Here is an 8,639-nt window from a genome sequence, read left to right as displayed (position 1 = left end):
ATGGGCATGGAAGTAAGGTCGCAGTTTCCTGGATGCGACCAGCAGAGCAAAAGCTAGTCGCTCCATCTCTGGATACCGCATCTCGACGTCTGACAGACGCTTACTTGCATAAAACACTGGCCATTAAGTCTTCTCTTCTTCCCGTATTAAAGCTTTACTGACCGCAAACTGAGACACGGATAGGTAGACGAGCAGGGTCTCCTGTGGAAGGGGCTTAGAGAGGAGAGGCGGCTTCCCAAGGTGTTCTTTTATATTCTGGAATGCCTGCTCGCATTCGGGAGTCCACTCGAATCTCTTGTTAGCCTTCAGGACGTTGAAGAATGGTAAACAACGGTCTGTTAGCCTCGATATGAAGCCACTAAGTACCGCTATTCGCCCGTTCAGACTCATGACCTGCTTTTTGCTGGTTGGGCTTTCCATATCGAGCAGAGCTTGAATCTTTTCAGGGTTTACCTCTATGCCCCGCTGATTGACCATATATCCCAGGAACTTTCTTGACGATACCCCGAACGAACATTTGAGAGGGTTCAGCTTCATTCTGTAGAGTCGGAGTATGTCAAACATCTCAGCGAGATGCGCAATATGCTCTGAGGCGACCTAGGATTTGACCAGCATGTCGTCCACATAGACCTCCATTGTCCTCCCGATCTGGTCGGAGAACATTCTATTGACCAACCTCTGGTAGGTCGCGCCTACGTTCTTAAGGCCGAAGGGCATGACTTTATAACAGTACAACCCCCGATCCGTAATGAAGGTCGTATGTTCTTCATCTGCCCATACATCGGGATCTGATTGTATCCCGAGTAAGCATCCATGAAGCTTAACAGCTCGTGCCCCGAGGTGGCGTCAACGAGCTGATCGATTCTTGGCAGGGGGAAGCTGTCTTTTGGGCAAGCTTTGTTGAGGTCGCTGAAGTCTACACAGGTCCGTCACTTGCCATTTGGCTTCTTTACCAGGACCGGGTTAGCAACCCACGTCGGGTAGAGAGCCTCGCGAATGGATCCATTTCGGAGAAGGTTTTCCACTTCTGATTTTAGTGCGGCGTACCGCTCCGGATCCATCGCCCTCCTCTTTTGGCGAACTGGCTTCGCTTCACCGTTGACGTTCAGTGCATGGCAAATAACGTCCGGGTTGATCCCGACCATGTCTGCATGCGACCAAGCGAACACGTCAATGTTCTCCTTCAAGAAGCTTATCAGCTCGGAAGCGAGCTGAGGGTTGAGACAGCTTCCGATCTTTAGCACTCGGCTCGGCTCTTCCTTTAGAACAGATGAGCAGAGTCTACTCGCCAACCCAGACAGACTTGTATCTTTCGGGGTACTGGACGAACGAAACACGGGACGCGAGGAATCTTGTGACAACCACGAACCGCGGAAGTACGGTTTTTTCACTAACAAGGCGTCGTTAGAAACCCCTGGAAGGTAAGTTATACTGGTAGCTTTGGTCGTGGATAAATTCCCTTACTGACGAGCTTAAATGCAGAGACCAGCCCCCAAAGGAGTCGGGCAGTCCCACCGAGCACCATTGTTTTCCCTCGATCAAGGAGGGAGAGGGAGAGGGCGCCGAAGCTGCCGTGCTATTCCGGCACACCGCTGCGAGCTTCTGCGCCTTCGCAGCCCCGTCCTGCGCAAGAAGTGACCAGGACAGAACAGGTCGCTAGGCACCGTCTGCTCGCCCAGGCGGAAGGCTCGGCAAAGGTCCAAGAAGAGGAAACAGTGGCCAGCGAGAGTCTGAGACCGAATCTGAGGAGGAGCCTCTGAGGACGCGCCAAGAATCCAAGAGGTCGAGAAAAGAGCCCGCGAGCGAGGCGGCCGCTGCCGGCAAGGCGAAGGATGCACGTTCTAGACTCGTTAGGGAGTCTGCCCAAGCACCTGCAGCCGATAGTCTATGGCCTGCTCGAGTGCGAGCTAACAGAGTCATACGACAGTTCGCTGACACGGGCGACGACCTGATGGACAGGTTTCTAGCATCTGAGCAAGGTAAACGAGTGGACTCAAGACTTCATTCTGATTTATTCCAACTCATATTTTGCTCGCAGGCGTTACTGCGATGAGGGTGGCCATGGAAAAGACACGGCTGGGGGGCTACAAAGGGGACAAGCGACCTGGAGGAGGAGGTCGCAAAGCTGAAGCAGAACTTGGAGTCGTCGAAGAGGAGAGAAAGAGGCGTTCGAAGCGGCGAACAGGTATGAACCAAAGGATGCCGCCCCACGAACGGTGGATTCCAAAGATGGAACTCGACGCCGCGCGAGGAAGTCAAAGAACTTCAAAGGGCAACCGCCAGGCTATCCAAGGAGGTCGGGGAAAAGGACCAGGAGCTCCAGGCGACTTTCGCACGGGCTCAGCGAGCTGAGCAAGACAGGCAAGCTCTCGAGGCTGAGCTCCAGGAGGTCGGACACAAATCGCTTCCCTGACTGAAGAAGCAGAGAACCAGTCAGAGGAGCTGGAAGAAAAGACCGCAGACTGGCAATCGGGTCTATTTACTCCCTGCGAGCAAGGAACCCAGATTTGGACATGTCCGACCTCCCGGAGGGTTGGCAAGCAACTTGCGGATCATGGCCGAAGAGGACGATCTGGAAGCCGCGAGCGCCCAACAACCCGACCAGGCAGGGGGTTCTGGATCAAAGGATCCCCCCGACCAGCCTTAAGGGTAATGAGTTGTCCCCGTTGTAGTGGGTCTTTTGACTTTTATTTGTAAATGAATGGAACCATCTTTTCAATTTGTAGTTCGCTTTTTATATATTGTGTGTTCAATTTACAATTCGCGATTTACATAAGCAATTGTCTACGAATTCTTACATGCGAAATAACACATACGAACTGTTTCGGGGAATAAAGTAATATCTAAAAGAAATTAACAAAATTGAGCTGAGTTTGAGATTACTGATAGTATGGCGGAGGTGCTCGGCATTCCAAGCTCGGGTACTTTGGAGCCGTTCAATCTTTTGAGATGGTAGGTCCCCGGTCTGATTACCTTGTCGACCCGGTACGGACCTTCCCAGTTAGGCCCTAGTACCCCCGCACTTGGCTCTCTGGTCTCGAGGAGAACTTCCTTTAGATAAGGTCTCCGACCTGGAAGTCTCTTCGCTGACCTTTGAGTCGAAGAACCTTTTTGCTCCCTGTTGGTAGCTGCTACCCTTAGCGAAGCCTTGCGGTGCTCCGACCAGGTCCAAACTTGTCATAAGCATTCGTTTTCGACCTCATTGTACAAGTCCCTCCGAAGAGAACCAGTTTCGACCTCTACGGGGATCACGCTTTGCAGCCATAGGCTAGCGAAATGGGGTTTCCGAGGTGGAGGATCTTGTAGTTGTCCTGTACGCCCACAATACTTCGGGAGGTCGTCAGCCCACTTTCCTTGGCTGCCCCGAGCTTGGCCTTCAGAGTGTGCTGATGGTCTTGTTGACTGCTTCAACTTGGCCATTCGCTTGCGGTCTGGCGACTGAGGCAAATTTTTATGGATGCCCAGCTCGCGAATTGCTTGAACTCCTCATTATCAAATGCTTCGTTATCTGAGATTAGGGTGTGAGGAATTCCGTAGTGGCACACTATATTCTTGAAAACGAATCTTTAGCTTCTGGTCGTGATCGCGGCTAGCGGCTCGGCTTCAACCCATTTTGTGAGTAGTCTACCGCGACCACGGCATACTTGACCCCTCCTTTCCAACTGGCATGGGGCCGATAAGGTCGATCCCCCATGGAAAATGGTCAGGGCTAGACATAGTAATAAGCTCGTGAGATGGGGCTCGCGGGAATGTCGCGAACCGCTGGCACTTATCACATCTCTTGACAAAGTTGTGTGCATCTTCCTGGATTCGGGGCAATAGCATCCTTGGGACAAACCGTTCGCAAGAGATCGAGCTGCTGTGTGGTTACCGCAGATCCCCTCATGAATTTCCCTCATGATGTGTCTGCTTCTTCGCTGGTCACACATCGGAGGGAGGGGCACTGAATCTCTCCTGTACAGCTGATCCCCGATGAGTGTGAAACGAGCAGACCTTGCTCGAGGACCCTTGCCTCGCCCTTGTCGCTAGGAAGATCCCCTCCCTGAGGTACTGACGATGGGAGTCATCAGGAATCCGTGGGCCACATTTAAGACCGTTCGGTCGAGCTAATAGTTGGAGCATCAACGAAGCGAACAGGAATGCTATCAGGAGCCTGAGTCCAACGACGAGGCTATCTTGCCAAGGCGTCCGCTATAGAGTTGCTCTCCTGGGGATCTAAGCGATTTCAAAGCGCTCAAACGACCCCAGAGACGCCTTAGCCTCTTTCAGGTAGCGGACATATTCTCTTCCTTGGCTTGATATTCCCCTAGAATTTGGTTGACGACCAGCATAGAGTCGCTGTAAAGAAATCCATGGGTTGGTGTGATTGTCAGGATATAATCTGGCTTTATGTCCCATTGCCCTCTTCCCAAGCTGACTTCGCACGATTTGCTGCAAGGAAATGGACATGTGTGAGCCCTGTGTCATGTAGCAGGTCTGACGTGTGCGCGTTGCTCTGACGGGAGCAGGTCACCCTTCACACGACTTTCCCACGTCAGCCCTTTATTTCCCAAGCATAACAGAAGCCCCCTAGTTTTTAAGGTTTGAGGATCGAGGCTTGGAAACTAAGTCACATTGGAGGCTTTGGTCGCTCCGACCTGGATGGGATGAGCTCAGCTCAGGACTTTTGGCGAACACGATCTCGCGTGATCCCTTGCTTAAGTGACCTGACAATCTTCATCCTAGCGACCTGGACCTGATGGACGCTCCTTTCTATACCTTAGAGGTTCAATGAACCTGGCTCTGCGCTGTCAGGCGCTCTGCACGCGTTACAGTGTCTGTCAGACACATTAAATGCGTTGTAAGATGACCCGACGCCGTTTTGACAGCATTGATTGTGTAACACATTTGAAACGACAACCCCTATCACTGCATTTAATGCGACGTGGGTTTGAAACGACGACTCTTTTCACGACATTTAATGCGACGTGGGGCCCATTTAATGCGGAGAGAGAGAGAGAACTGCCGTTTTGGTTCCGAGGGGTGGTAACCGTCGATTCGCAATCCATATAAAAACTTTGTATTTTTCAGATGAGGTCACCGAAATTTCTTTCGCTTCGAGTGACAAACTTTTGCAAACCAAGAATCATTCTCTCCCGATCGGCGCTTTTCAGGCAACCAAAACGAGTTTCGGCCCCAGCTCCATATCCCACAGAGTAAGGTTCTCCTTTCCTTTTTTCATTTTGCACTGGTTTGGTTGAACCACGGCGTTGGGTCTTTCGGTGTTTCACCGGAGTCGCGATGCCGTCATTGGATTCGAGCCGTGGATGGCGGCTTGAATCACCGCTAGGTTTTAAGTTTTTGTCCCTTGCCGCCGCACGGGACAAACACGAAGGCCTAAATGACCGTGTCTGTCGATGTTGCAGACTGGAATGGAACCGTCAACATCCAGGCCTGAGGAAGGAGCCAGCTCATCCTCGCGGGGAGCTCCCGAGGACGCAGCTCTCGATGTCTACTCGGTTCTCACCTCCGAGGAATATACTAGAATAAAGAAGCAGTTCGACATCCGCGCAGAGGTGTTCCTCGACCACACTAGGCCATCACGGCGTCAGACCAAAGGCCTTGCCGCGATATCTGAGGAGATCTTCAAGGGTGGAGGGAGGATACCCTTCCATCCTTTCATCAGGTCGGTCCTGGATCATTTCGGGATCGCACCGATGCAGTTGACGCCAAACGCGTATGTCATCGCTGTCGCGATGTACATCGCGTGCTGCGAGAACGGCTTGGGAGAGCCAACGGCGGTCGAGCTCGGCGTCGCCTACTACCTTAAGAAGAGTAGGGACAAGGACTCGTACTATTTGTCTCGGCGACCTACCATTGCCGCGGGGATACACAGCTATCCCAGCAATGCGGGGGCCTACGAGACAAAGTTTTTCTTTTTCTTTTATAACGGCCACTGCCATTTTCAGGATCCAAGTAGGTTTTCTTTCGCTGGGTTAATTATCTGCTCGCTTGATCCATAATAACGACCTGTTTTCTTTTGCAGTTAATAGAACGACCGAGACAAATGCCACTACTTTCCTTTGTATTCCACCACCACCATAGTGACAATGTTACAGGCCCAGTGGTTGACCAATACTAAATCTTGCCGAAGAAATTATGACAAATTAAATTGTTGTATTGTGGTCTTTGCTACTTAATTCCTTCATTGAAAAGTTTGAGGAAATAGTGAAAGGTTGTAAGAGACTAACACGTTCCTCTTTTTTACGGAGAAATACTAGCCTTATAAAGATGCATTAAAGAGGGACATATAAAGATAAATCATATCCTTAATCTTCTTCTCTCTCTCTTTTTCCCTCCTTTCAAGAGTTAAATTTATCTTTGTATGCATTTTTGTAAGTGTAGCATTCATCTTTCTATGTGTTGATACGACTTTTAGTTTAAAAATGGTTTAAAGAAATCTTTCTTTCATTTTTTTTTTTCAGTTATTTCGTTTAGTTAATAAATTTAGAAAAACTTGTATTTATATAGGCTTTGTTTTCCTTTTTAGGTTTCTTAAATAATAATTCACCTCCTCTTGTAAGTATTATATTAGGATTTCGGTGTTTAATTTAATAGTTAGGGGCACTATGTATTTAATTAGATACAAAACCTTGATAACCATTAATAGCAAGCGTAATTGTTATTTCAAACGCTGGAGGAAGAAAATTTTATTCAAAGAAACCTGAGAGATGTATTGAAATACGTACCTTTAACAATAGTAATTATTGGTTATTGGACCAATCGGACAATCAGAAGCTCTAGTTAAATTAAAATTATATAGGTTAATAAATTAAAAAGAATTTCTCATAAAATCCTTTATCTGTTTTGAGTGTGGTAGACTTATGTCAGTCTTTGCAAAGACTTACTCTTGCAACCCTCTAACTCCACCCAAAAAAAAATACTAGGTGCCAGATAGTGGCTGACAATCTAGAAACCAATACTATTTAGTCCAACATTTCAATTGATTTTCAAAAAGCAATGAGTAACGTTTAAGTGGGCATATGACTAAATTACTGGTAGATCTCTGTTCTATTTTTCTTCTATAAAAGGGGAGATTTCACATCTGGCTTATTGCACCTCAAAATTATATAACGAAGCAATACAATACCCCCAAAAAAAAAAAAAAAAAAATGTTTGATAGGAGAATTTTTGTGCTTCTTGGTATTGTGCTATGCTGAGCCTCAGTAGCACATGCCGCTCAAGGAATGCTGTTTTCTATAACCTCCTTACATCCGTAAGTATATTTTATCCATATTGGTCTCAATTAAAATTTTAAAATTATTGTTTAATTTGTTACGTTACCATTCATTTGTCTTGAAATTCTCAAGTACATACATCTAGAGATGAGCCTTCCTAACAGTAGAAATAACTGAAATTCTGAACTTGGAGTGCAGCTTCCGCTGTCTACGGCAACTGCAACGACGGAACGTATGTGACCGGAGTTAAGCGATGCCCTATGGAACAATGGGAGAGCTTGTGGGAGAAGGTATAAGTGCGATGCATCAGGGGCACCAATGAAGCTCCACATCCTTGCAGGTCTGGTAACGTTGTAGTTAAGTGTTATCGCTGTCAAACAGAATGCAATGGGGTTCTTAATCTTTCTCAAGATGCTTTTGCTAAGATTGCTAATCCTGATGCCGGCAAGGTTATCGTTGACTACACCCCGTAAGCAAACTTATTAATTTATACTTTTGTTATTAATTAGATTTTACCATTAATTTCTCAACATTTTTTTTTAAACTTTTTATGTGTTAATTAATTTGCAGGGTTTGAAGCTTTTACTCAGAGGAATAGGTCTTTCTAATTGCAAATTAGATGATATCATACTGTTGATGCTCGTTTTTTGGCACCAACGAATTGTCACGTGCGTAACTTTGTTGGCTGTTAATAACGTGAAAATTGAATGTATAAAGCGAAATAAATGCAAAGGGAGCTTTTTAAGTGGTTCGATGTTAAGGTAGCTAGTCCTACGTCCACTGATTTGTATTGATATTATGTGGGTCAGGTCGCAACTACGGACTGACTTACAAAAGAGTTGGAAAAATAAATGTGTTTACAGGAGAGAGAGAGTTTTTCTCTATGTGAAAATGGTCGAATCCCCTTAATGAAGGGGTCTTCTCATTTATAGAGTGCGTTGCATCAGGGGCACCAATGAGGCTCCACATCCTTGCAGGTCCGGTAATGTTGTAGTTAAAGTGGTTGATCGTTGTAAAACAGGCTGCAACGGGGTTCTTAATCTTTCCCAAGATGCTTTTGCTAAGATTGCTAATCCTGATGCTGGCAACGTTATTGTTGACTACACCCCGTAAGTTTACTTATTAAGTAATACTATTTGTTAATTTATTAGATTTAATTTAGTATTAATTTCTCACATATATTTTTAATATCTACTTTTTATGTTCATTAATTTGCAGTGTTTGAGGCTTTTTACGCAGAGGAGAACGTTGTTGTTGTTCTAAGTGCAAATTTGAAGGATATATATACTTTAAATAAGAATGCACACATCATGAAAATTTGTAATCTTTAATTTTCTTAATTAACTTTGTAATGTGAAAGCCATGTAATTTGATAGAATGAAAAGGCCTAAATATAATATAAGTTTTGATAATTTTATTTAA

The 8,639-nt window shown here is 46.3% G+C and overlaps 1 pseudogene; it reads left to right on the top strand.

The window, feature by feature from the left end:
- Nucleotides 1-8,639, top strand: LOC116117125 (annotated as a pseudogene).

Source organism: Pistacia vera, unplaced genomic scaffold (assembly GCF_008641045.1).
Source record: "Pistacia vera cultivar Batoury unplaced genomic scaffold, PisVer_v2 Contig8, whole genome shotgun sequence".
NCBI lineage: Eukaryota > Viridiplantae > Streptophyta > Magnoliopsida > Sapindales > Anacardiaceae > Pistacia > Pistacia vera.
This window is presented reverse-complemented; position numbering and strand designations above follow the sequence as displayed.